The sequence below is a fragment of the Onychostruthus taczanowskii genome, unplaced genomic scaffold, assembly GCF_017590055.1.
Source record: "Onychostruthus taczanowskii isolate IOZ18803 unplaced genomic scaffold, ASM1759005v1 scaffold34, whole genome shotgun sequence".
Classification (NCBI taxonomy): domain Eukaryota; kingdom Metazoa; phylum Chordata; class Aves; order Passeriformes; family Passeridae; genus Onychostruthus; species Onychostruthus taczanowskii.
In genome coordinates, this window is record NW_024500794.1 from 2753086 (window position 1) to 2777990 (window position 24905).

General features: G+C 51.0%; 1 long non-coding RNA gene across 1 annotated transcript; it reads left to right on the plus strand.

Moving 5' to 3' along the window:
* The first annotated feature begins 12623 nt into the window (after window positions 1-12623).
* Window positions 12624-17489, plus strand: LOC121339255. The gene is made up of 2 exons (XR_005953148.1): window positions 12624-13092; window positions 17313-17489. It is a non-coding gene; the product is annotated as an uncharacterized LOC121339255 (long non-coding RNA).
* The last annotated feature ends 7416 nt before the right edge of the window (window positions 17490-24905 follow it).

The following is a 24905-nucleotide window of genomic DNA, read 5'->3' on the forward strand; positions in this document are numbered from 1 at the left end:
TTGAAATGCACACATGGGCCCATAAGCAGAGCCTGACCCACATTAATTCCTGAGCAAGACATTAATAATGCACAAGAATTAGAAACTTGGGACCCTCAGCTTGACTTACCAAAAGGTCATGTCCACAGATTGAGTTGCAGGTCTCAGCACCAAGGCCTGCGTGACTTCTCTATGACAGCAGAGGTGGAGGAGCCTTTGCAGGTGACATTCCTTCTCCCTGTCCCACCAGCAAGGACAGCAGAAGGCACGGTGTGCATTACTGCTCTGGGTTTCAGCACATCTACCTGTGGTAACCAGAGAAGCTGTGGCAGAGCACGAAGAAGGCAAGCTGGAATTGATCCAATAAACGTGCAATCCACCAGCCTATCCTGTTGCAAATCCCACTGAGAGGATGTCAGTACTGCTGTGTCAGAGATTATGGAAGAATGGGCCTTTCACGTTTCATAATTATAAATACAAAAATAAATGCAAATGAAATAATGTTTCCTGTCATAGTAACTGAGAACCATGTGTTAGAAAGTGACAGCAAGAGCTGAATCTCACAGGTAGCAGCTTGACCTCTGAAGTTTAGCAACCAGAAGGAAGACTCACACATCTGGAGTGCCAGGTAATACACAGCCACTCCTGTCAAGCAGCCAGTGTGGATCTCAGCTGCCAGGAGGCTTTGCCTGGCTCAGTGCATCTGTGTCTTTATCTCTTGGGACAGGGAGGAGGGAGTTAACAGTTTGTAGCTTCCTACCCCTGCCTGAAGGCACAGGATGTGCCCAGGCAGAGAGGAGGGGTGGATTGATGGGCCCTCAGGCTGCATACAGAAAGGGAGGCTTGCAGGGAGTCTGGGGTGACCTGTGGAAGCAAAGGGCTCTCAGGCTGCACACAGCAGCACTGGTGCAGCTGCATTTTGTACCACAAAGATAAAAGCCACCCCAGGTGTGCAGGCAAAACAGACTGGGCTGGTGATGTTTGGAGAAAGTAATATCTGCAAGGCATCCTGCTTGTCTGAGCTCTGTGTCCTTCCACCCCTGGCTGAGCTGGCAAAGGGCATGGAGCCACCAGGAACATGTGACACCTTGCAACTGTGCACCTGCTCCAGGAGTGGGGCACTTGGTACTTCACTCAGTGTGCAGTTGTCTGCATCAGCACCTTCCTCGGAGGGCTTCTGGCCAGCCTGCCACATTCCCAGGTGCTCAGGGCTCAACTCCATCCTCCAGAGCTGGGTGTGCCTCAAGCCTCGCACAGGGCTCGTGAAATCCTCATTTCTGCACTGCTCTGTCTCTCTAGGTGCTACAGGGCTGTCAGAAGTGCTCCCAGAGCTGGAACTTATCTCGAATTCCCAGTGCCTCTTAGCTCTGTGTCCCTTAATCAGAAAAAGCCACAGGTGCTCAGAAGGAGTCTGCTGCCAGGGCTGACCTGGGGCCCATCCCACAGTGAACTTGCTGGAGGAGAGGGAAGGGTGGGTGCACCCTGGACAGTGACCTGACACAGGGTGATGGAGTGAGGGGCTGCTCCTCATGCTTGCTAGCACTGGGGCTTCACTGAGGGGCTGCTCTGTTTGTGTAATCCATCACTGGCAGAGCTGCTCTGGGAGCTGTGGTTCTCCAGTTGCCCATCACATGGGCTGCATGCTCTGAAAATGTGCCTCCTGGCCTGTTCACAACCCACCAAAGCAATGAGGCGAGAAACAGATAAGGCTGAGAGTCCTAAAGTCCCTCATCTGGGGTGCCTGGAAAGCAGGACCTGGATGGCAACTCCTACTGCTGAGATGGGAGTTTTCTGTCTGACTTTTGTATTTGCTCCTGTTCTCCTCTGCTTTACCTGTTCTCTGCCTCTTCAAATGACAAGGGTCAGTCTCCTTATTCTCCCTAAGTCGGGCAAATGTGCGGCTGAACATGGAGAGGGAGAAAGGAAAAGAGATTGTTAGCAGCCTTGGAATAGCATATAAATCAGGGGCTGTATCCATTGCTCTGCTCCACCACGGGGATTTGGAATGGATTGACACTGTTTTCCCACTCATAAAAGGGAGATAATCAGTCTTCCTAAAACTGTTGCTGGGAGAAAGTTTGGCTTTGCTCATTACACTCTTGGAGGTTGTTAAAGAGCAGGCTAGCTGGTCTATCACTCTGTGACTTGAAATACAACAGCTCCTTGCAGGGGGGAGGATCATAAATTCCACAGGGCACCAGATAAACTGGAGGAGGTGAAAACACAAAGGGGCAGTTGAAGTTTCAAATCCCTTCCCCCCGCCCCATCCTCTGCCTCCTTCCTCCCACCTTTGCCATGCCAACACAACAATAAGGTTGACAGCCCTCTCCATCACTGCTGGGGCTAAAAGAGCACCAGGTCCTGCTGCCCACGGCCGTGTAGCTCCTTAATCCCTGTTCCTCGCCCTTGGTCAGCAGGCGGACAGCTTGAGCAGCCTCTCACCTGGGAAAAACAGAAGAGGAATGGTGATAGAGGGAAGGACAAGGCTGGAGGGAGGCAGGGGGAATGGAGGGTTGCAGCAGGGGGTGGGATGGAAAATCTGGAGCTGAACAGAAGGAAAAAAAAAGGTAAAAGCTGGAGGGGGAGAAAGGAGCACACAGACATGCTTGCAAAAGAAAGGCAGCAGGTGGAAGCATGGAGGAGGGTCTGTCAATTGGAGCTGGTGTTGCACACATTTCCTGGCAAGTGAGAAAAGATGAGAGGTCACACAGAGGCTCTTTTGCAGCACACACAGCTCCAGGCAGGTGCCTGGTAGCACTGATGCACTCAGTTAGCAACCAGCTTCACCTGGCAATGCTGGAACAGTTTTGGGACCAGGCCAGAGATCCACAGAAGTAACATCCCCTTCATTTGGTGCAAACAGTGCCCACTTTGCCCAGCTCCAGCCCTGACTGTTTGTCTTCTCCGTGGCAGGGTGGTGATCAGTCACACAGGGGTCACCCAACTTGTTCTGCTGCTTTGGCTGGACGACGCGGAACAATTACAGGACAGTTCCCATGAAGATGAAGACAAGGAAAACAGGGCTGTATTTAAAAGTGTTACCAGTGTAATCATTTTGGAAGGGGGGTTGGGAAGGGGAGGGAAGACAGTACTCGGAGCAGCAACAACCCAAGTATGGGTACAGTTACACTGCAAAGGAGTACTTTTAATAGGAAGGGTTATTTCACTTTTTCAAGGAAAGCCTAATTCACTTGGAAATTCCTGTAAACAACACCAACAAGGTGTGTTTTTGTGTGGAGAAGTATGCATACAAGAGCCTAGAAATGCACTCAGGTCACTGCGGTATGGCAAACTCCCGCTCATCTGCTGCTTGTTGGGGTGGAACAGCTGAGTTCACAACACAAGTGGGGTCATTGCAGATGCAGTGACAACAAGCTACAGTCATTATTTATTGGTAGTTTGTTACCACACCCAGACAGTGTCTCTAAGCCCTAAAATGTGTGCTGTGCAAGGAAAATGAGAGGGGAGGCTAAATGCAGCTTTGGGAATAGCATGCAACTAACAAACCTCTTTGGGGAAGAGGCTTCGCTGGCTGTTTTTCATTGCATAGAGGAATAACTGCAGTGGCTATGCAGCAAAAGACATGTCCACGTCTTCCCACCGCTGGGAGACTGCTCTGCTAGAGATTCCCAGGGCAGGTGCAGCCACAGAAATGGGACAAAGCCGGAGAGGCTACAACAGCAAGACTGACTGACTTCAGCCTGGCTCCTTATGCTCTTGGACTCACCTCCAAATTCTCCTTCATCCAGAAACATTAACCCCAAGCCCTCACTGACTGCATCTATTTTTCAGCAGCAATGCACGCTCAGGCTTGGAAAAACACCGGTCGTTAATGGATCCTGCACAGAAAGCGATGGCAGGCTACTTGCAGCCCTTGGGCAGAAAAACACATTCCCCCAAATGAAGAGTAAAAGAATTTGCCTCTTTGTTTTAAGGATTGTTCTCCCCAGCCCTAAGCACAAGCTGAATATTCATGAACCTCCTATATGAATTGGTTATCTTCTAAAAGCAAATACAAAGTCCCCATTCTGCATGAGGTGCCCAGGCACCGGACAAAGCCAAGTGTCTGCTCTAGCCGTGGGTTTCCCAGGGACTCTGTGTGCTGCTTTAAACCAGTTACTCTCGCCTATTAAAACAGGATCAAAATGAACAAAGAGGAAAAGATCCTTCCAGAGCTGTTTGAGGCAGCTGCAGCTAGTTCAGACTTCTACATCTCTTGACCTAACATGACTCCCAGGCTGCCACATTGTCTGCATGGGAAGCCAGAAGGGAAGGTAATGTGATTTTTATTGTAAGAGCTGCTCACCAGTGCAGTCAGCCTAATTTATGTTGAGAGTTCATGTTGCTAAGTAGCTTGCCAGCACAGAGGTCCAGCTTCATGTCGGAGCTGTATTTGTGGTAGGAACAAACGGGTGTGTATGAGCACAGACCTGTGTAATGGCTCATTTGCAGGTGTTTGTGGTAAGGTGCACAGGGGAAATGGGCATTTGTGGGTGGGAGCACTCCTGAGGTTGTTGAGGGCATCTGAGGATGGTTCATTCGTTGTAATGATGATGGAGCTGACATGATGGCATTTAAGAACTGGGTATCACTTGGGAGACAGACCCGGGTCCAAGTGAGATAGCAGGAGTGTGAAAAACAAAAAAAAAAAGGTGAGCACTTGCAAGTGTGTTACACAAGACATGTCTACTGTCTGTGCTGGGTCTGTCAGGAATGGAGTTAGGATGGCAACTTTTTTCACAGCAGCCTGTGTAGTGCATCTGCCTCCCAAAGGGAAGTGGTGAATTAATTTCTTGTTTTGCTTTGCTTCCACGTGCAGCTTTTGCTTTTCTTGTTAAACCACAATGATCCCGACCACAAGGGGATTTTTTCTCCCCCTGACCTATTGAGGTGGGGGGAATGAGAGTGGCTGAGTGGGCAGCTGGTCATGGTCACTGTACCATTGTCTTGTCATTCAGGTGGCCTGCCCCCTTCCCAAGACCCTGTGTGCAGACAGTGGAGATTTTTAGGGACTTGTTAGGGATTTTTTAAATTCTTTGGAGGTTGGTAAGCAATTCAGAGGGCCTGTGTGGGGAACTGCCTGAGGCTGGGCAGTAGGAAGGAGTATCAGGGTCAGATTGACCTTGTGTTTGAATGCCTGGGAACACAGCTGTCGTTGCCCCTGAAAATACCACCCAGTACTGGTGCTATATCCCAGCACAGCAAGTGCCTCTGGGCTGGCCTTGCCAGACTGGGATTTCTCAATTGCCAGGGACCACTGCCTCTCTGTGCAGCGAGGAGAGGGGGCTGCTGACAGGGGGGATGGGAGGTGCTGCTCCCAGCATGTGCTGAAGAGCAGAGCTGGGGCATGTGGAGACCTCCACGGCAGCCTCCCTTGCCCACATCAGTGCAGCTCAGAGCACCAGCCACGTGTGTCCCTTTGCCTATGCTCTGTGCTGTCCCGGGGTGCCCAGAACTGTCTCTGCTACTGATTTCTTTCCAGCTCAGAGCAGCCAGGTCTCCTGCAACCACCAAGGGACAGAGGGGAAATGCCCTTGATCAGTCCCCATTGTATATCTTCCACATCTGTGCAAGTGGCAGAGAGACCCAAGTTCTCCAGAGAGCAGTCCTGGTAGGTATCACCAAAAATTGCACTTTTCTGAGCTACAGGTGCTTAGACCCCACTCGCTTCCTTTTTCCAACACCCTCAGAAGATGCTGAAGGATACCAGTGGGACTGATAATTCCATGGGCCAGCTCCACACCCTGCAGAAGCAGCAGGCACAGGCACGGTCACAGCACGATTTATGGGATTCCTGGACACAAATCCCTTCTGCAGCATGAGACAGAACCTGGCACACGTGCACCTGGCATGCCCCAGTGCCCCTCCCATCTTCCCCAAGGGCTGTGTGTTTTTCTCACTGCCTTTGTGCCAGCACCTTCTCCACCTCCAGGCCCACTATGCCACAAGACCTCGGCAGCCTCCTCTTTGCCCTGGTGAGACTGACCACCTGCAGCCCCAGGAGAAGGAGGATGAAGAGAGGAGACCACAGTTTTTTTAGACCACAGACTATTTCCCTCCCTGCACTTTGTATGCCTGTAGGGAGAGGTGGGCAGAAATGGTGGTGTTCTGCTCCATGTCCCCTCCTGGTTCCCTGTTCTTACACTTTTAACCTCTGACCTTCATCCTCTTTCTCCCGTGAATTGTTTCCATTTCTGTTGTTTTCCTTTATGCCCTCTTCCCCCTCCAAGAGCCATATGTTTTAGTTAGGATCAGCTGACACCCAAACTGAGGGGTAGGGTTTTCCCCAGCAGTCCTTGGCTGGTGGCCACATAATTAAAAGCAGCAGGGGAGCGGCGGCAGGAACCCAATCTGGCATTAATGAGAGCGAGAGGTTGTTGTGTGACCGGCTGAGCTGCAGGAACCTGGCCAAACAGCGGCTCAGCAAATGGCACCGTGTGTGCAGGGCTCTTTGTTAGCACAACATGCATCTCCATTATACCTGGGCTGCTCAGCCTCCCAGCTCTGCCCTGTCCTCATCATCCCTCTTGCATAAGCAAATGGTAAAGACTGGATTCTGCTTGTTTGCTGCAGAAAAAGAGATGTCTGACATTTCTACTTGGGTAGAATTGTAGGGTTTCTGTCTTGCCCATCTCCAGAGCTATTGGGATCCTGATGGGGCTGGTGATGTAGGACAGGGTGGAAGAGGACTATCTCCATTCTCTTTGCTGGGAGCCTGCTTCCCCCCGCAGGTAGTGAAGCCAGCAAGGTGTCCATAGGCAGGGAGGACCAGGCAGGGCACAAAGAGTTGTTAGGCTTTGCTGTCATCACTGCGGGGATCTGACTGCTTGGATTTGTGGGACACAGTTGCTTTGGGCATTACTGCCCTTCAGACCCCCAAACTTTCTTCATGCAGACTGATTACTGGCTGCCAGCTTCAAAATTCTCTTGGCTGGCCTCTCTCTTGCTAAGTCTGTATTAAGAAACTCCTTCTCAATGTAGCTCACCGCTACATTGTACAGCAAACCATGAGGGGCTTTACAGCAGCTAGCAGTTGTAGTTTATTTCAGCTCCTCTGTGCAGGGCACAGCAGGGCTTGCTGACACAGCTCAGGAAGCCCAAGATCGGCGTTTGCCCAGCCCTAAGTGGTAGCAGATGTGGCGGAGGTCCCCAAGTCCCTCATGTGAATGCGAGCAGATGTAATTATATAGTTTAGCTATTACTATACCCCTGCACACAGCAGTGGTCTCAGGCTGGAAGTTTGGAGGCAGTCCATACCCTTTGTGCAATCTTGGGAATTGATTGCAGTCTTGAGGAAGCCAGAGCTGACGCAGGCCAGAGACATCAAAACAGAGTATTGCCCACATCGAGCAATCTTCGCATGGTATTAGCTAAGGAGCGACATGTCATAGGTGGTCATATCTATCATCTCTTTAGCTACACCACATAATTCACACAGTCACAGAAGTCACATCCCTAAAATTTCCCAAGTGGACAATCCTCATCGTGGTTTTCTGACATCCACATAATTCAACATTTTCATGCTGCTCAAAGCAGCTAAGCAAGCACCAAACCTTCAGTGTAAGAAACCCTTTGAACAAAAGCAGCACCTTAAAGGCTAGGTCAACATCCAATAGTTTCTTTTCTGGAATAAGGGAATGCATGAGCAGTTTCTGCTCTTCTAGAATATTAATTCAGAATAAATTCTGCCAGGAGCTTCAAAATTCATCATTTGGAGCTGGGAACCTAAGAAGACAGGCAGTGTTTGGTCAGTGTACATCAGGAGAGTTTGTAGGAGGATCTGCATTTCTGCAATAGAGGTGTGACTCATAAGAGTCACAAAAAGATTCATACTTTTTGCACCCCATGTAGAAAGCAAACCCATCACAGGTGTTTCCACAGACCCTTTGCACAGATCACTACTGGAAAACTCCCTTATCAGGGCAGGAATTCTGAGTTGTGCCCTCAACAGAAGGGATATATGAGATATTTATGATTTTGAGGATGTTTCCTTTGTATGCAGCCTGCGTGGGGACCTGTGAGGTTGAATTTACCACATCTCCAAGGTCAGAGACAGAGCTGCTCTGGGGACGGAGGTGAGGCCATTCAGTGATGAGCACAGTAATGCTGAGCTGCCAGAGGCACTGCTGTGCTGGTTGGTGAGGACTGAGTGTGGCCCCTGCCTCAGTGAACAACCAAAACCTGCCACTGGGAGATGGCACCCAGCCACCAACATGAAGTGCACCTTGGTCTGCACACACACTTGCTGTGGTTGTGAAAATTGCTCGCCTGCTCTCGAAAGCCTCTGTGAGCCCATTCACTGGGGTGAATCACAAAGATCTCTTGTGCAGTGACAACTGCGTCCCAGCAAAAGCCCCAGTGCAGGGGCCTCATACTGCCTTTGTAGAGCCTTCCACAGGCGGAACCTCCCAGCACCTAAAAATGCCCCAGGCTTCAGCTCTAAGGAGAGCTGTTGAAATGTTACCTGCAAACATGATTTCGTCTTGCTGAATACAGCAAGGCAATTTTGCACTCCACTGCAATATTGTTGGGGTGACCCGGGTGTCAGAGGGTTAGACAATAACACTAAAGATAGGAAGTGTGCCTGTGCAATAGGTTAGATACGGAACAGTGTCTTGTCATAAACAGAGTTTGGCCTCATCTACACAGAAGGAATCAGCCTAAGTTTACCGTATCACAGCCTTGCAGAAATCATGGACCAAATCCTGACATTTCAGTAGCTTCAAGACTGGTGCTAACTCAGAAAATAGTTAAATGCAGTTCTAGTTCTCTGTGGATGAAAAGGATTGATTTTCCAGTTCCGCGAGAGGAATACTGTACCTGGCTGCTTCAGGGCTGTGGTAATTGCAACAGGGATGGGACTTTGGCAGGCCAAGGAGTAGGAGGCAAGAACAAGCCATGAACTGTATATGTGAGGCCACAACAACAGATGGGGCTGGAGGAAAACCATCCAAATTAAAATTTTGTCCATGGGTGAAGCAAAGACCGGCTTGCAAAAACCTGCCTCTGAACGTGCCCACACAGAATGGGTGTTTGGGTCTCAGTCCAAGCCTTCCTGGAAGCTCAGTGGTGTAAGAGGTTAAGAGTGAGAGCAGAAGAGATCCCAGGGTTCATATCAGCAGAGGGTTCAAAGCAGGTTACAGAGTCCAAATCCAGCAGCTCCTTTGTCCAGTGACTCATGATGATGAGGGCAGTTTTGCAGAATCACAGCTTCAGGCCTTTGGATGTTTTGAAGAAGGCACCTCAGTGCTGATGCATGTGAACTGCTCCCAGCTGAGCTCTGTGAGTAGAGAGCATGGATGGCATCTGACCAGTTCTGGTTTTACCCACTCCCTCTGTATCACCACCATCACAGACAGTGAAAGAATTGCACAAAGGTTTGTTCAGCTGCCTCCCCCACTCTGACTGTGGTGGGAGGCGAGAAGGCATGGGCTGTGTTTTCATCCAGCCTGGAGGAGACTGTGAGGAGCCACTGCAACCGGCCTCAGTCAGGTGAAAGGTCACTGCAAAAGGCAAGGGGAAAAAAAAGAACCTGTTTTCTTTTCCCACTGGGGAAAAACCAAACTCATGTGTCTTAAACACACTAAGAAGAACAACAGCAATACCATTAACACATTAATCACTTCCTGAGTAGGCTGGAGGGTTGTAGGACTGTTAAATATATATCAAAAAGCATCTGTCAGGCATGGGCTAGGTTTAGTTAATCCTGCCTTGGAGAGGAGGATGTGTTAGCTGGTCCCAAGGTCTTACTCTATGTTCAGTGATTTCCCCATTCCTCATGGTACTGAGGAACCAAATACAGCTATTAAAAGCTTTGTAAGTTCCCCATTGGTCTGTGTTTCTTCCATTAAAAAACCCAACAACAACAACAAAACAAAAACTAAAAAAAAAAACCAAACCAAACAGACGAAACCATGGTTTATTTAGGAAGGAAATAGATATTCAGGGAAGGAAAACATCCTCTATTTATTCCGTAGTCAATGCTTAAGAGAGGACTGTGAGACTAACCAGGTCCGGCAGTGCTTTCTAAATGGAGGCAAAACTTGTCCTATGGGAACAAAAAGATAAACCACAGCCAGCACTGCAGTCTCTCCTGTAAGTGCCTCCAGTTTCTTGGACTGGTAGCTTTCAACTTCTCTGATTTTCTTCCCATGATCTTCTCCCTTTGAAGATGCAGGCCCCATACAGTGAATTTAAAGTGGCCAGCAAAAGGCTTGCTCTCCTTAATTACCTTTCAGAATAGAGGGTCTGCAGGCCACGGGTCAAAGGGCACTTTGTTGAAGAGAATTCAGAGTTAGGCTCTTCAAAACCAAGTGCAAGGGATCAGGCATCTGAACATGGTATTGCCTGGGGCTCTGCCTTGTATTAGGCTCCCACGGAGCATTTTGTATTTCAGAGCCCTTCTTTGGGACAGACCTAAAAACAAGCAGTTCAGTGTAAAGGGGGCTGTGCACAGGCAGAGGGGAAAAAAAAAAAAAAAAAAAAAAAGTCTAAGGGATTAACAGTGACAGACTGGTCTACAACCCCCCTGGGGCTTGTCAGCAACCTCATCACAGGCTGCGCTGCCACTCCTCACGCACTCGGGCTCAGCCACGGGACATGGTGTCATCCTAGGCTGTGCGCAACCCTCACAGCGTCCCCTGACACACACAGCGCGGGACAGTGACACCGCACAGCTTTTGCGGCAGGGCAGGAGCCTCGTGGAAGTTACACGAGTTCCTCACTTCTGCAGTTCCTGGGGGCTGCCAGGAGTTTCTCTTTCAGTTCATGCCCCGGAGGGATGGAGCACACCACACTGCAGCACGGAGCATTGTCAGCAGAGACCGAAATGGGTTGTGCTTGGCAAGCACAGTGGAAAGGAAAAAGAGGGTGACCTGGGAGGATTGCTGTTCTCACTTCATTTTTCCATTGCATCTGCTGCCTTGTTTTTTTATTTTTTTCTATCAAGTCTGAAGAAAGAAACAAAATATAAATGGGCTCTCTCACTGTAAGTGCTACAGCAGGGGAGCATTTTTGAAAAGACGAAAGCAAGGTCTGGGTTATAGTCTCCATCCTTACACTCACCTCCTTCTCTGTCTCTTCCCTCCCTGTCTCACTTTCTCTCCAGCATCCCACCACCACTCCTTCTCAGGGTGCTGAGCTGATGCTTGTGCTGGTGCTTTGACAGGTTACCAAGGAATTATATCACTCACAGGCTGGCCCTGAAGAGACATTTTTGAAAGCACCTCAGCTCTCCCCACAGTGAATTGTCAACAGATACAATGGCTCAAATATGACAGCAATTGAAGGTGATAAGAATGTCATTGGAAGGTGATAAGAATGTCATTGTCATCTGAGCTGCTGGGAGCAGCCTCTGGCTGCTCCAGAGGGGCAGAGTGTGGTGGTGAAATATTGACCTCAAAGCTCAAACTGTATAGACAGTGCTGGCCTCCTACAGCACCACCTCCAAACCACCTCTGGCAGAAGATGAATCTCATCGGCATCTCCCTCCCCTCGAGAAACGCAGCCCTTGCCACCCTGTCCAACACAGCCCCTCTCCTGGCTGGCTCGGCTGAAGGTCCAAGGAGTGCTCCAGGCAGGTCCTGTCCTGCAAAAGACCTGGCATGGGGAAGGGCTATTCTGGGCTCTACCCTACCTCCCCAAGGCAAAGCATGCAGTGTTGGGCTCAGGCACACCATGTGTCCCTCAGGAAATCTGCTTCACCCTTCCCTACTGGCATGTCTCCCGCACCACCTGCCTCCATCCATCCCCGGGCAGCAGCAGAGCCAGAGGACAGGGGTTATCCGTGCTCCACACCAACACTCTGGCAACTTCAATTGCCCATTTCCATGACAGCATCACGGGCTGCAGAGAAAGGTTTACAGAGGGCACAATGCCAGGAAAGTCCCTGGAGAAGATCTACGTAGAGAAAATTCCCTTTCAAATCACAGTCTTGCCCACAGCACCCATGACAATTGACCTGTCCTAGAACTGAATACAGGGAAAAGGTCTATATTTTTATGCATTTGACTGGTAATGAGTACAAGGTGGACCCCTGGACTTGGGTCTCCATTCACTGGTAGAACTGCAGTGGCTGAGGGAATCACCGCTCCCAAAGCCTCAGAGCAATCATGTGCTTGTTTGTAAGAAAAGTTTTGAAGCTTGAGGACCCTTTACTCAGGCCTGGAAACAAAAAAGCCAACATTTCTTCATTCCATAGCATGTCTCTGAGAACCATAGGTACCATGAAATGCCTTGAAACCAGGTAGCAGCCAAAAGCAGGCTCCCAAAGTTAGGACATTCTTCTGAATGCCAGGGAGGAGGCTGTGTGTACACCCTGCCTCTGAGTATAGCCTCAGGCAAGCCACTGATTTGCACCTCAAACCTGCAAAAAGGAACCTTTCCTGGTCTTGTTTTAACCCTCCAAGAACATGAATTCCTCTGCAAGCCCAGTACATATCACTCCACATTTAGCTGGCCAAGTAGACCCTCTGGCTCTGCGGCCTGGGCCCTTTAATTGCTGCTCCTGTATTTCAGATGGCTCTTGCAAACCTCCTGTAACCTGAGCAGACAAAATTGGTGCTGGCACTGGAAAGCAGTTATGCAATATGCAGGAGGTAAAACCCTCCCGGCAGGGGCACGTGAAAGGAGATACAAGTGGGAGGCTCCAGTTGCTGAGGTGAACACCATGTCCCACGAGGAGACAGGGAGAGGAGAGATATACATGTCATACAATCAGAGAATGGTTTGGATTGGAAGGGACCTTGAAGATCATCTAGTTCCAGCCCCCACTCTGGACTGTCTCCCTCCTTGCTGTTGTTCTCCCAGCCCATCTCTGCCACAAAGAGTGGACAAATCTAGAGATGGTGGAGACACTGCTGGAAAAATCAACAGTCTGAATCTGAAAAGCCAAGACAGGAGGCCTGCGCAGATGCTCTTCACTCTTGTGAACATGTTTCAAGTACCACCTTTTTGTGTTCAAAGCCATCAAGTCAGCCACATGTTCACTGAGTTGTATCTCCTCTTCTGTCTCTCCGTGCTACCCCGGAGCATGCAAACACAGGAGGCTCCTGAAGCATAGCTGGGAAGGTGCTGGGCACCCCCACAGGGCGCAGCCTGCCATCTGTTGCCCTGGTAAGTGTGCTGTGCCATGCCATGCCATGCCATGCCATGCCTGGCTCCTCCACCAGCCAGGCCCTGCTGCTCCCAAGGGCAGGGTTTGGCTGAGGCAGACTGGCTTTGGCACGTGTGAGCGGCAGGGCATGGATCCTGTTTCCTTGCGCTGGCATGTGCTGCACTGTGTGGTGGGGCTGTACAGGCTTGAGCTGTCCTGTCTCCTCAGGTGAAGTCTGAGGCTGATCCCACCCCTGCTGCCGGGGCAGCTGCTCCAACCTGTAAAGGCAGGATTTTGCCCACAGCATGTTTTTCTCCAGCCATGCAAATTAATGTGGAGTTAACCAAGAAGTGGGATCTCACCAGTGCTCTGCACCACCTACCTGTGTTGGAGTTGCTGGTACTCCTCTCCTCCTTTTCTTCCTGCTGAAAGCCCCCAGGTTGCCAGCGCCATGGAGCTGCCCTGCCACCCTCAGCCAGAGGGACCTGGCTTCCAATGCTGCCAGTTCAGCTGGGAACAAATGTCCACCAGTTCCTCGCTGCATTGTCCTGCATGAGCCATGCAAAATATTTGGATTTTGGCTGCAGAAGGTCTTGCACCCTGCTCCTTTCTAACCCTTGCGAGAAGCTGCCTTGCTTTCCCCTGCCTGATTAAGCACATTCCTTCCTCTCTCCCTTCTTTGCTCTGCCCTGCAGCAATTTCCAAAGCATTTTTGTGGCATCCGAGACCCGTAGACAAATTCATGAGCTGTGGAGATGCGGTTTCTGTCATGTGCTCTCAGCTCTGAGTCCTGGCTAGGGCAGGGGCGGTGGGTCCACAAGCATGAGGGCACTGTGCTCCTTTCCTGAGGGTCAAAGGGTACTTACCATTCCACAGTCTTTCTAAGTGAAATCAAATTGCTCACTGCGAGCTTATTGGGGAAATACTGTCTGTGCACTCTCTCCCAGGTTCCTGACTCTCAAAATAATAATAATTATGTGGCCTGGAAAAAATTATTGTTAACCATACGCTTGGGAACTGCTTCTATTATGCAGCTTTATGGGAATCTATACAGCTCCCATGGCAGGGGATTATTTACCTAGGCCCTGAGAAAAAGTGGAGGAGCCTGCATGCTCCTTCTGGCTATTGTACTGCCAAATCCCACGGCAAGGCGTGCGGAGAGCGGTTTCCTCTAGCTGTCATTAATCCTTGTGGGCTTGGCGGCCTCAGCGCACGGCATCCTTTGGGTCAGCGGCTGCTGGGGAGCCAGACTATTGTTTGAGGGCTTTTGTCCCAGACAGAGGAGCTGAGGAGCCAGGCTTTTTAGGTGTCCCCACCACAAAGTGACTGGCTTGCAGCGTGGAACTTGCTTGGGCCTTTCCTGGCTGTGCTGGTGGGGCTGGATTTGGACCCATTTTGGTGAGGCCGAAGGAAGGAGTGGCTCTGGGATGTCCCAGTATGAGCTGTGCTCACCCTGCATGAGGGAGCTTCCCCACATACCTGTGGCTGCAAGGGGATGGCTCCACTACAGCCCCCATGGATAGGATGGAACACCCAGGACCCCCAACTTCCTCCTGGTCCCTAACTCCAAGCCTGATCTTCTAATCCCTGCAGGGCAGAAGCAGGAAGGCTCAGTTTCAATTCAGTACATGAGCTGGAGCAAAGGAATTGTGCCCTTTCTCTAAGAACTAAAAGAAGTCTTGCAGGGATGCTTTCTAATCGAGATGTTGCCCATGGCTTGTATGTGCACAAGTGTGCACGGAAGGAATTGTGGCATGGAGGGAAGCCCAAACAGGCCCTTCATTCTTGCCATGGGTGTGCAGAGCCCTTTCTGGTTCTTTTTATGATGACAACCTTAGAGGAAGAAACAGAAATATGTGTTTTCCAAGCCAGGGTTCAAAGCGGGTTTATAGCTCTGATGGGAAAGTCTCTGTTCAAGGTTGCATCTCTCTCAGCACAAACTACACTTTAGAGACAGCTCAGAAGGAAGCAAGCTGTGACTTCTTCCCCACTGATGCTGGCAGGCAGTGCACTGGTAAGCTTGGAAAGAGCTGCCTTTTCTTTCTCTGGGTGAGGCATGCAGCAATGCCTTCATGTGGGCATTTCTCCCCACTCCTGTCCCACTCAGGGCTTTAGGAAGGCCCCAGAGCAAAGCAGCCAGCCCCTACTGCCACCACATTGTGACTGGAAGCTTTCCTCTCTGGCTTGCAGCCAGAGCTCCCTCTTTCTGCCCTCTTCAGGGGTGCTGTGTGCCACCACAGCTTTGCCAGTGGCAGCAATATTACTTTGATGCTGCAGCCACTCCTTTTGGTAACTCATTGCTTTGAGAGGTGCTGCTGATGGACAGGAATGAGAAAGGCACTTTTTACAGCAGCCCAGCAGTGATGCCAGAAGTGCTTTCAGGATCTGAAGAAGGTCGGTCTGATGGCCCCCATAAGCAGAGCTGTGCTACTGTCCCCCCCAGTGCCACCTGGGCAAGGGACACAGGGAGAGTCCGTGGGTTTTCCGAACCCACGCAGCACGGGGCTGCCTCAGAGACCCCTGAGCTGGTGCATCCCATGGCCCTGAGTGCAGTGCTGGTCTGGGGCTGGGGGCACACTGGTGTGGCTCCATACCTAGACTCCCAGCCCACACCTCCAGTGTGGAGGTGCAGCGAGCCAACTGTGCAGCTGGCCCAGGCAGCCTCCATGCCTTGCAGGGATCACAAAGCACCAGCGTGGCCCAAGGGACCTGCCCAAGGTTCCCCTGGGAGTCTGCAGCAGAGGAAATGACCAAGCTCTGTGTGACCCAGCCAATGCCTGGTGGAAGCAGAGCCACCCTAGTCCCTGCATCAGCCTTCACAGTGCATGGGGGAGTGGGATGATGCTGCTCTCAGGCATCAATCCCTCCATCTTCTCCCTGATTTTGCCCAGGGAGGGGCATGCCGGGGCACGGAGGGACACCCTTCCCCTGCCCTGCGCTCAGCGGATGCGGACCGCGGTGGCAGCCGGACAGAGCTGCTTTCTCCAGCACAGTGCTGCCATTGTCCAGCTGGGCTCTGGGCCCTCTCATCCCCACCAGGATGCGGGCACAGCCAGGATCTCTGCAGCCCAGCACACAGACAAGGTGAAGGGGATGGATGGAAGCCTGTGGAGCAGGCAGCCCACCTTTGTGTCTCCACAGGGCAGCCCCACTGCTTTTTGGACTTCTAAGCAAAAGATTATACAACAGTAAAGTGGTGGCTAAAAAAAGGAAAATCTAGATTAATAGGAGGAGGAAGGGAGAGCAGATGACGCTGAGATGTGAGGGGCAAGACAGAGCCAGTGAGACAGAGCTGGGCTGCAAGCCGGAGAGGAAAAGCCGTGAGCCCCGTGGGAGCTGGGCTGTGGGAAGAGACAATGCAATGGAGGGGAAGGAGCCAGCTCCCACTCTGGAACAGGCACAAGGCTGCAATTAGAGAGAGGAGACAGTGTGTCTGCTCAGGCTGGGAAGTCTCCTGCCATGGACGCAGGGTCGTGCAGGGGCTGGGGCAGAAAGCCCCTGCCCGCTCTGTGCCCCTGCACACAGCTCCCCTTCGACTGGCACCCCGAGCGGGGCAGAAGCCCCAGGGGCACACACTGGCATTACCTGTGGCTCCAAGGTGCAGGGGCTTTGTTCCCCAGCGCAGGCACAAGATGTCTGGCTTGCTCTGTGCTTGCACTGCAGCGGCATGGTCATACCAGGCCCCCTTCCCTGGGCCAGTCCCAGCCCTCCTCCCCTGGCTGCCCTGGGCAGCCCCCTCCTGCCTCCTAAACCAGCTGATCAAATACCAACGTCCTTCGGGCAAGCAGGTTGCTTGACTGCTCACCTCTCACAGCTAGAAGCACCCTTCAGTAGGCTTTTGGAATTTTCCTGGATGAAGGATGCTATGGAAATATGCAACTCCAGAGCACAGGCTCTGGTTTTAGTGTCCTCCTCTGCACTGCGATTATCTAGCTCCCAATGGAAAATTTAAGTTTGTTTGGAAACAGTCTCTGGGTTTGGCTTGAAAAGGCTCAGAAAATACCATGCAAGGGTCACAAACTTTTAGCACAAGCCATGTTTGGCTGGGGCTGTAAAAGAGGAGGGAGCTGGAGGAGGAATAGGAGGAATATGAGTACACACCATTTTTGCTACCGCAAACTTGGCCAGGAAACTCTTTGCGCTCTGGACATAAAGGTCCAAGAAAAGAGTTTGGTGCTTTTAAAAGAAAAAAACGAGTCATGCAGCCAGAGGAACTGATTTCCAAATTTGCTTTTTACAGCTCATTTTCACCACCCAGCCAAGAGACAGATGAAGCAGAGCTCCTGCAAACTTCTGCTGAAGTGACAGTAAAGGAAGATGCTTGAAAAAAGCCATCAACTCCTGGCAGGGACAGAAGAAAGAGGAGAGCCCTGGTGAACCAACGGTGGTTTTTTAAAATATAAAATAATATACTTCAGACTTGCAGTGGTTTTTGCTTCCTGATCAACAGTTTTAAGCCAACCCAACTGCTTTCCTCTTTTTCTGGTCATTTTAAGGTCTTTTCACCGAGGTGAAATTAAATACGAGGCGCGGGAGGAGACCTGCCGGTTTTCCTGTCATTCTCACCTGCGTGGGAGTGGCAGGAGCTGGGAGTTAAGGCAGCACCGTGTATTCACTGACCAGGCAGGCACAGAGAAGTGTGGAAGATCACCACAGTGTATTTAAAGCTGTGCAGCAATAACAGCTAATTTGTTTTTGCCTGAAGAGCAGTTAGGGTTGGTTTTGTTTCATTTTAAATAAAGACATTTGGACTCCAAAGGTCATTTCCGTGCAATAACAATGCTCCTTTGAGAAAGGGGCACCGGCAGGGTCTCCGTTACTCCCAGTGCTCCCAGTCTGGTTTGAAAGCCCAGCTGCAGTTCAGCCGGGCGAGCATCCCCTGGGCTGCCCTCTACACGGTGCAGCAGCCGCTGTCCCAGTGCCCCTGCCACGGGAAGTGCCGGAGCTCAGGAAGAAGTGTTGGTTGCTCTGCTGGGGTGTTCATATAGGCACCATTCTCTCCCAGTGCCTATTTGACAGTAAAATGAGGATGGTGTCCAGTCCATTTCACCCCTTACCCCAACCTCAGCAGCACCCCTGTGCCTTCTGGGAGCGCTGGCAGAGGATGGTGCATCCCCAGCAGGCAACATACAGCTGGCTGTAGGTTCTCCTCATCCTCAACAGGTATGGCATGACAAGCAGATATAATGAAAAATTCTGATTTTAAAGTAGGTCATTTGCAGTGTGGGAAGGCTTTCCATGAGCTGATGCCTTTAAACGGCAGGTGAACATGCTTCACTGACTACAGTGAAATTGGTAGCATGATGTGTATCCATACATAGACGCTAGGCAATAGAGGAAGCATTCAGCAGAGCTGGGTGAAAAAGCAGGCAACTTGGTTCCCAGATCCAGCTACATACTTATTTTCCTACATGCTTCCTAAACAGCTACTCTCTCAGGCTTTAAGCAGGCAGAAAACATTGGAGCTGTGAAAAAGTAAACTTGAAGCTCAGACTATTCTCTGTCTTGCAGGCAGAGAATACTTTCTCTCTTCTTCAGTGCAGCCCCCAGCATCACCTCCTATCACTCAGTCTTCAAGTTACAGGGCATTTTGCTTGAAAAGTACCTTATCTTTTATTCTATGTGGGAAAAGGATCTTCAGAAAGAAAAAGCCTTTGAGCTAAAAAGAGCTCCCCTCCTTAGCGAGCACTGCTGTTTGTCACCATCTCGGAAATTTGTAAACCCTTTTCTCTGTATTTATCTAACTCTGCTATTTTGGGATTTGCCGTAACTGTCTGCACCAATGAGGTGTGTGTGGAAGGGAGAGCGTCTGTGCTGCTTGGCTGATATTTTTGGCCAGTGCAAAGCTCATTTCTGGGAACCTTGGTACCTCGGGAAGATGCAGTTCTGATCCCCTCCTAATCTCTCTGCCTCCTCTTCCTCTTCTGAGAGCATTGATGCCCACAGTGGCTCAGCAGTCCCCAGCATAGATGTCTCTGGCTGTGTGGAGGGATGGAGGAGAAGGGAGAAGGAGACTGGGATGGATGGCACAACTGGCTGCAGTGGGACCTCTTCTCTCATGCCAGCACTCTTGTAGCTCCAGGAAAATTCATCATGACATGAAGGAAGTCTGCACAATTTTGCCTCCCTAGGGCATGGTGGGACTGTGATGCTCCATAAGGGAAGGCAGTTTACTTCCTCTGCTTTTCCCAAAACTGCCCTGGCAACTCCCAGACAGCCAGCTCCTGTGTGGGAAAGAGTAGCACGGGCCAAACGTGGCCAGCCAGGAACAGAAAGGAAAGGACTTCATCAGCCCACAGTCCTTCCCAGGGAGGTGTGAGTGCATGCATATTGTATGCATACACGTGTGTATGTACCTTAATACCCTACAGCTTAAAGACACTCATAATTTTAATATTCTTGTCCAGCAAGGGTCTTTCCAAACCAGCTCCAGACACAGGTAACCCTGTCTGCCCCATTCGGCTCTCTTGTGCTGTCAACAGAGAGACCTGTCCTCGCATAACCAAAGTTGTGTTCAGAGCCATTGTACATCTACTGATCACACACAAAGGGCTTCCAGATTTCTTGGAAGCTCGCAGGAAAAAATTTTTTCAGTTCCAGAGTTTTGATTAGGGCTTGTCTTCCAGTAGCCAGGAGGTCACAGTGTCTGCACAGATCACAACCTGAACATCTGCATCCTATTACACAGCATGGTGATTATTTTTCAACATTCCCCACGTCTTCTAGCAGTGACAGTGGTGATTAAAGCCTGGAGTGGATTCCTGAGTAGCATTTCAGCTTCCTTTACTTTCGCATCCTGACCGTAAACAGAAGAAGAGGGTTTTCCTTGGGCACTAGGTCAGGAAGCCCATGTGCCTTAGGGTGATGCTGACGCACTGATGAAAGCCCGGAGATGTCAACTGGTACAAAGCAGCTGAACAAACCTGCCAAGGGGTGCCAACAATAGCAGGATGTCACTGCAGCTCACAGGGAGGAGATTTCCATTCACTGATTTGGCTCCCGTGCCAAAAGCCGTCCAGTGGTCCAAGGAATAAAGCCATTGTCTCCAGGAAGTGACCTGCAGCAGACTCTGGTGGCTCAGAGAGAGTGATGGGGGTTTGGTTTCCCATCTGCAGTGCCAGAGCCACAAGAGGAGGAGGAGGAGGAGGTGTGTGAGGAAGGTTCAGGGCAGTGCACCTGTGGGCAGCTCCCCTTGAACTTCTCACATGGTCTGGAGCCTCTGCTACAAGGGGGCTCAATAAACAGTCTTGTTGAAGACTGGGACTTTATTGTTCTCCTTGGTGGAGGGAGGGGAGACAGCTCAGGGAGATCAAGGAGCCAAGAGGAAAAGGATTATTCATGTCAAGTCTATAGCAAGAGGCTGGAGCTGCCAAACAAGTATTCCAGCCAGGAGACAGTCTCAAAATTTCCTGACTGAGAAAGGATTTTACTTTCTCTGCTCATTATGCATGGTGGCATTAATGAGCCCACATTTCTGAGCTGTTGGGTTTGGCCTTGTGCAGGTCAGCATTCAACATTCAAGAAACTTCCTTCACTGTATTTTTCCCTACAAGTCTGTGAGGCAGCCAAGAGCAGGAAACTGTCTATAAATGAGGGCAACTGCTCCGGGTGGGGTCCAGGCACTGAAAGCAGCTGATATCTACGGTCTAGATCCAGCCAGAGGCGAGACACGAGAGAGAAGGCCAGACTCATCCAGCTGCTCACCCCTTCTCCTGGGAGGAGGGGCTGTGGCACACACCAGGGCACATGCCCTGCACAGCAGCTCCTGCTGCTTCCCTTCACCACAGGTCTCTGCAGCTTCTCCTCTCCTGGTCCCTCATTACCTGCCTGGTATTTCTCTGCTCATCTGCTCATCTGCCTCCCCTCGGTGTGTGCCAGTGTCCTGTCCCCATGTGCCTGCCTGCACGTGCAGCCCTGTCTGCGTGTCTTGCTCTCAGTAAAGGCTCAGGTTGCCCGGGGCTGCCTGCACATCCAAGTCCATCTGTGTTTTTTCTGCTCAGTTATGCTTGTGTGCTTCTCCCTGCGTCCTCCTTCCAGCTCCTGCCTGTGTCTCTGCTTGCATCTCCCTCCACCGGCCCTTTTTATCCCGGTAAACAGGACAGGCACGTGCATCCAAGCCCCGTGCGCCCAAGTTGGCTGGAATTGCACTGGCTCAGAGCCAAGACAAAGGATAGGGAAGAGGAGGAGGGATGGGGGGAAGTGAAGGGGAGCGAAAAGGCTATTGGAAAAGGCCTAGGGGACAACCCAGGTTCTTGTTGCCTTTGCATTGCTCTCATGGAAAAGATCCTCAGATAAGCCTGCTGACTATGATAATGACCTAGTGCCTGCAAGCCACCAAGCTGGAGGTGAAGAGAAGCTCTCCTTCATCCTCCAAGACAAGAAAGGACGAGTATGAACCAAGGCAGCTGCCTCTTGGGCTAATGGGGGTCAAGGGTGGGGGGCACAGATGCACATCAGAGCTCAGGCAAAAGGGAAGGGCTGCAAGGCATTTCGAAAAGGCAGACTCAAGGCAAAAATCCTCCAATTTCAGAAAAATGCAGGTTGTGCAATTAAGGCTGTTAAGGAGTAACAATGCACCCCTCCCTCAGAGAAAGGGCAGCTGGCCCTGCATGACATAGCTTGGAAATACTTGCTCAGAGCCTTGCTTAAAAATTTGTTCCCTACACACTGGCAACCACATCACACACCAGATGAACTGCCACTTGCATGAGGAGCTTCTGTGCTGTGCCCACAGGTGTGGTGGTGCAGGGGGAGGATGCTGCAGCAAGGGCATGTTGAAACTTTCCAAAAGAGTTTGCAAAGGGCAGGCGATCTGTGGCTGCTGTGGGCTTTGAAGAGTGCAGAGGACCCTGATGGGCCAAAATTACAAGAAGCAGAGAGGTCAGGTGAGAAGCCCTGGAAGAGGAAGGACTGGCAAGGTTTCTGGAGACATAGCTGGGAGGATGGATGGAGCAAGTTGGCTCTTGCTTCTTGCATGGCACATGCCACACAAGTGGTCAGAGCCACCCTGGAGCACCGGCAATGCCGGCAGCATACACATGTGCAGGGAGATAGATGCAGGGGTGGGGAGACAGGAAGAGGCACAGAGGCAGGCACAGGATGAGTCAGCTGTACCAGCTGATGACTAGGGGGGGTCCTGGAAGCTGTCAACATTTCTGTCTCACTTTCTGGAAATACCCAGCCTCAATGGAAAACTACTGCAGCAGAAGTTACCAGCACAAGTCCTGCTTTGAATACCGGGCCAAAACCAACACAGCAATGCTTGCTTTCCCAAATTTTAATATAACTCCTTTAGTCCTATATGGAACCAAAGAAACCTTAATGAAGCAGTTGACACGATGGAAGCAAGGGATGTCACCCAGACAACCTGGACAAACTTAAGATCTGGGCACATCCAAGGTCAAGTTGTTGCGCCTGGTGGGATTGTGGTCATAAACACTTAATCCAATTTCAATCTCATCAATCTCTTCTGGGAGATCAGGACAGAAGACTCTAATCGATTGAGGAGATGCCTGACGCTTCCTTTTGCGCCTGACCAGCCAGCAGATGACAGCAAGCAGGACCAGGGCAACTACAGCAGTCCAAATGAGCCACCCAGAAAAGAACTGGCCTTCCTCTGCAGTCTTGCTATTCTCAATCTCCTGCAGCAAATTAATCAACTCCTGGTGCAGATACACCTCACGCTCCAGCATCTGTTTGGCCGTGGCTCTGCTGATGTGGTGACACTTCTTCTGGCCAGGCTGGATGATCTCTCTGGCCACCGAAGCTAGGAGGAGAGCATTTGCTGCAGCCATGGCCTGGAGGAGGTGGGAGGAAAGGGGGCTCATCAGGTCTGTGTGGGAGAGAGTAGGGTGCTGAGGGCACCCAGCACATTCCCAAAGCCTCTCTAGGCACCTGCCATCTGTGGGAGCCCCAAGCCTCACTGCCCCCAGACCCAAGGGTGGCCTCTCAGCCCTGTCCTGAGGGGCTCGGCTCTCTCTCTGTTTCCGAACCCCCTATGGTCCATCCAGCCCAGCCGTCTCCCTGCACGAGCACTCACCAACACCTAAGTCCTACATGAGTGCAGCTGTGGTGGAGCTGGGGCTGCCCACTGATGCCCCTGGTGACTTCTCCCACTGTGAGACATCCTCCATGATGTCACAGTCACCAGAGCCACATCACCCAGCCAGCAAGCCCAGGCTCCGTCCCCACCCCCCAGCTCAGCGAGGCCTGGCCACCACACCAAGAGCAAACCCCCCCTGCAGGAGCAAGCTCCCAGGAATGCTCTTGACAAAGAGACTCCTCTCCAAAACAGTAATTGAAATGAAAATGGGGACTGCAGGTGGATGTTCCTGACATAGGGGTGTGATGTTTTCTGGGCCAGGTGGTCTGACCCCAAGTTACTTTGCAAAGAGAGCTATGAGCCCTTGGGCAGAGATAACTCTACTCCCTCTCATCCTCTTGGATTCCTTCTGCTGGGGCAGGGCATGTGGATAACAGTTAATTTAAGAGAAACTTTTTAAAAAATCAGTGCAGCCACAGCTAAAGGTCTAGAGGAATGCCTGCAGCTGCCAGTGCTCTCAGGTACAGCAGCAGGAGGGGACATCTTCACTGCCCATGGCAGAGAGCTAAAAAAAAAAATAAATCTCATTACTTTTTTTTCCTTCAACTACCCATTTAACTCCCCATGCCTTCCGCTTGTTCCTTGCTATCTAATTAGATTTCCTCAGATGACCATGTTTCAGGGCAGAAGGCTGGTGGGGGGTGTGCAGGTCTCCCAGTCCTTGGTCAGCTGCAGGGAAGCAGTGGGGGTGTGTGCATGCTCATTCTCCCTGTGTCCAGGCTCTGTCCCTGGCTGCTTTGTAATGGAGATGTAACAAAGGGAACACTGCAATCGCCACAGCAGGTTAGGAGATAAGCAGCCCTCCTTTAATGAGGACATGATATACCTGGCAAGATTGTACCCCTTGTGGGGAACAACAGGCTCTTTCACTGCAGGCCCTGGCACAGCCAGGAGCAACTGTGGGACAGAGGGAACAACAGCTGATAAATCAGCTCAGCACCACCAGCCATACCAAGCCCCACATCAGCTGCTGTTGGGAAACCCTGGGATGTCCCACATTGGATTCCACCGACAATCACAGCAGGACAGCAATTTTGGAGGGCTACAGCTTTTCTAAAATTGGCTTTTCCAGGAAGGCAGATGGGCATGGCAGCTCTCCAGCACCAAGGGAAAGCTGCATTTCTGCTGCCAGTATCTGCTGAGGGAAGCCAATCCTGGAGGGAAAAGGGCAGCATTACCACACTGAGAGACCTGCTTGCTGCATGGGAGGTAAAATCCCCACTGAAAGGAGCCAAATTGTTACTATGTGTATCTAAAACCACTGAATTATTAAGGAGATCTCTTAAGGCTGCAGGTGAAGCAGAGAGCTTTATAGATGGATGATATTAAACATAATGGACCTCTAATGGGATACCACCTGATTGCCACAGAATGGTTTGTCAGCTGTGGAGCAAAACCCAGCAGCTGGAGTGAGTGTGGTACAGCCCATTAGTGCCCCAGGGAATGACTGGATTCAGTAGTCCTTTGCAGCATTTTGGAGTATTACAGTGAGCCTATGATGGAGAGGTACTAGCTCTCACCCCATCCTCTGAGAATATTCCCAATCCAGCCTTTGCTTTTTCTGGATGAGCCCAAAACAGCCTTTCCCTGTCTCACCAGCACTTACACGTGATTAAGGTCATATAAGAGCTGGCTGTTGTTTCCAAGCATCTCAAATTTGCCAAAATTAGGCTGGATTTGTGGAAACTGGGTTCCCGAGACCTCGGGCACTCCCTGCTCTGAGTAGCAGAC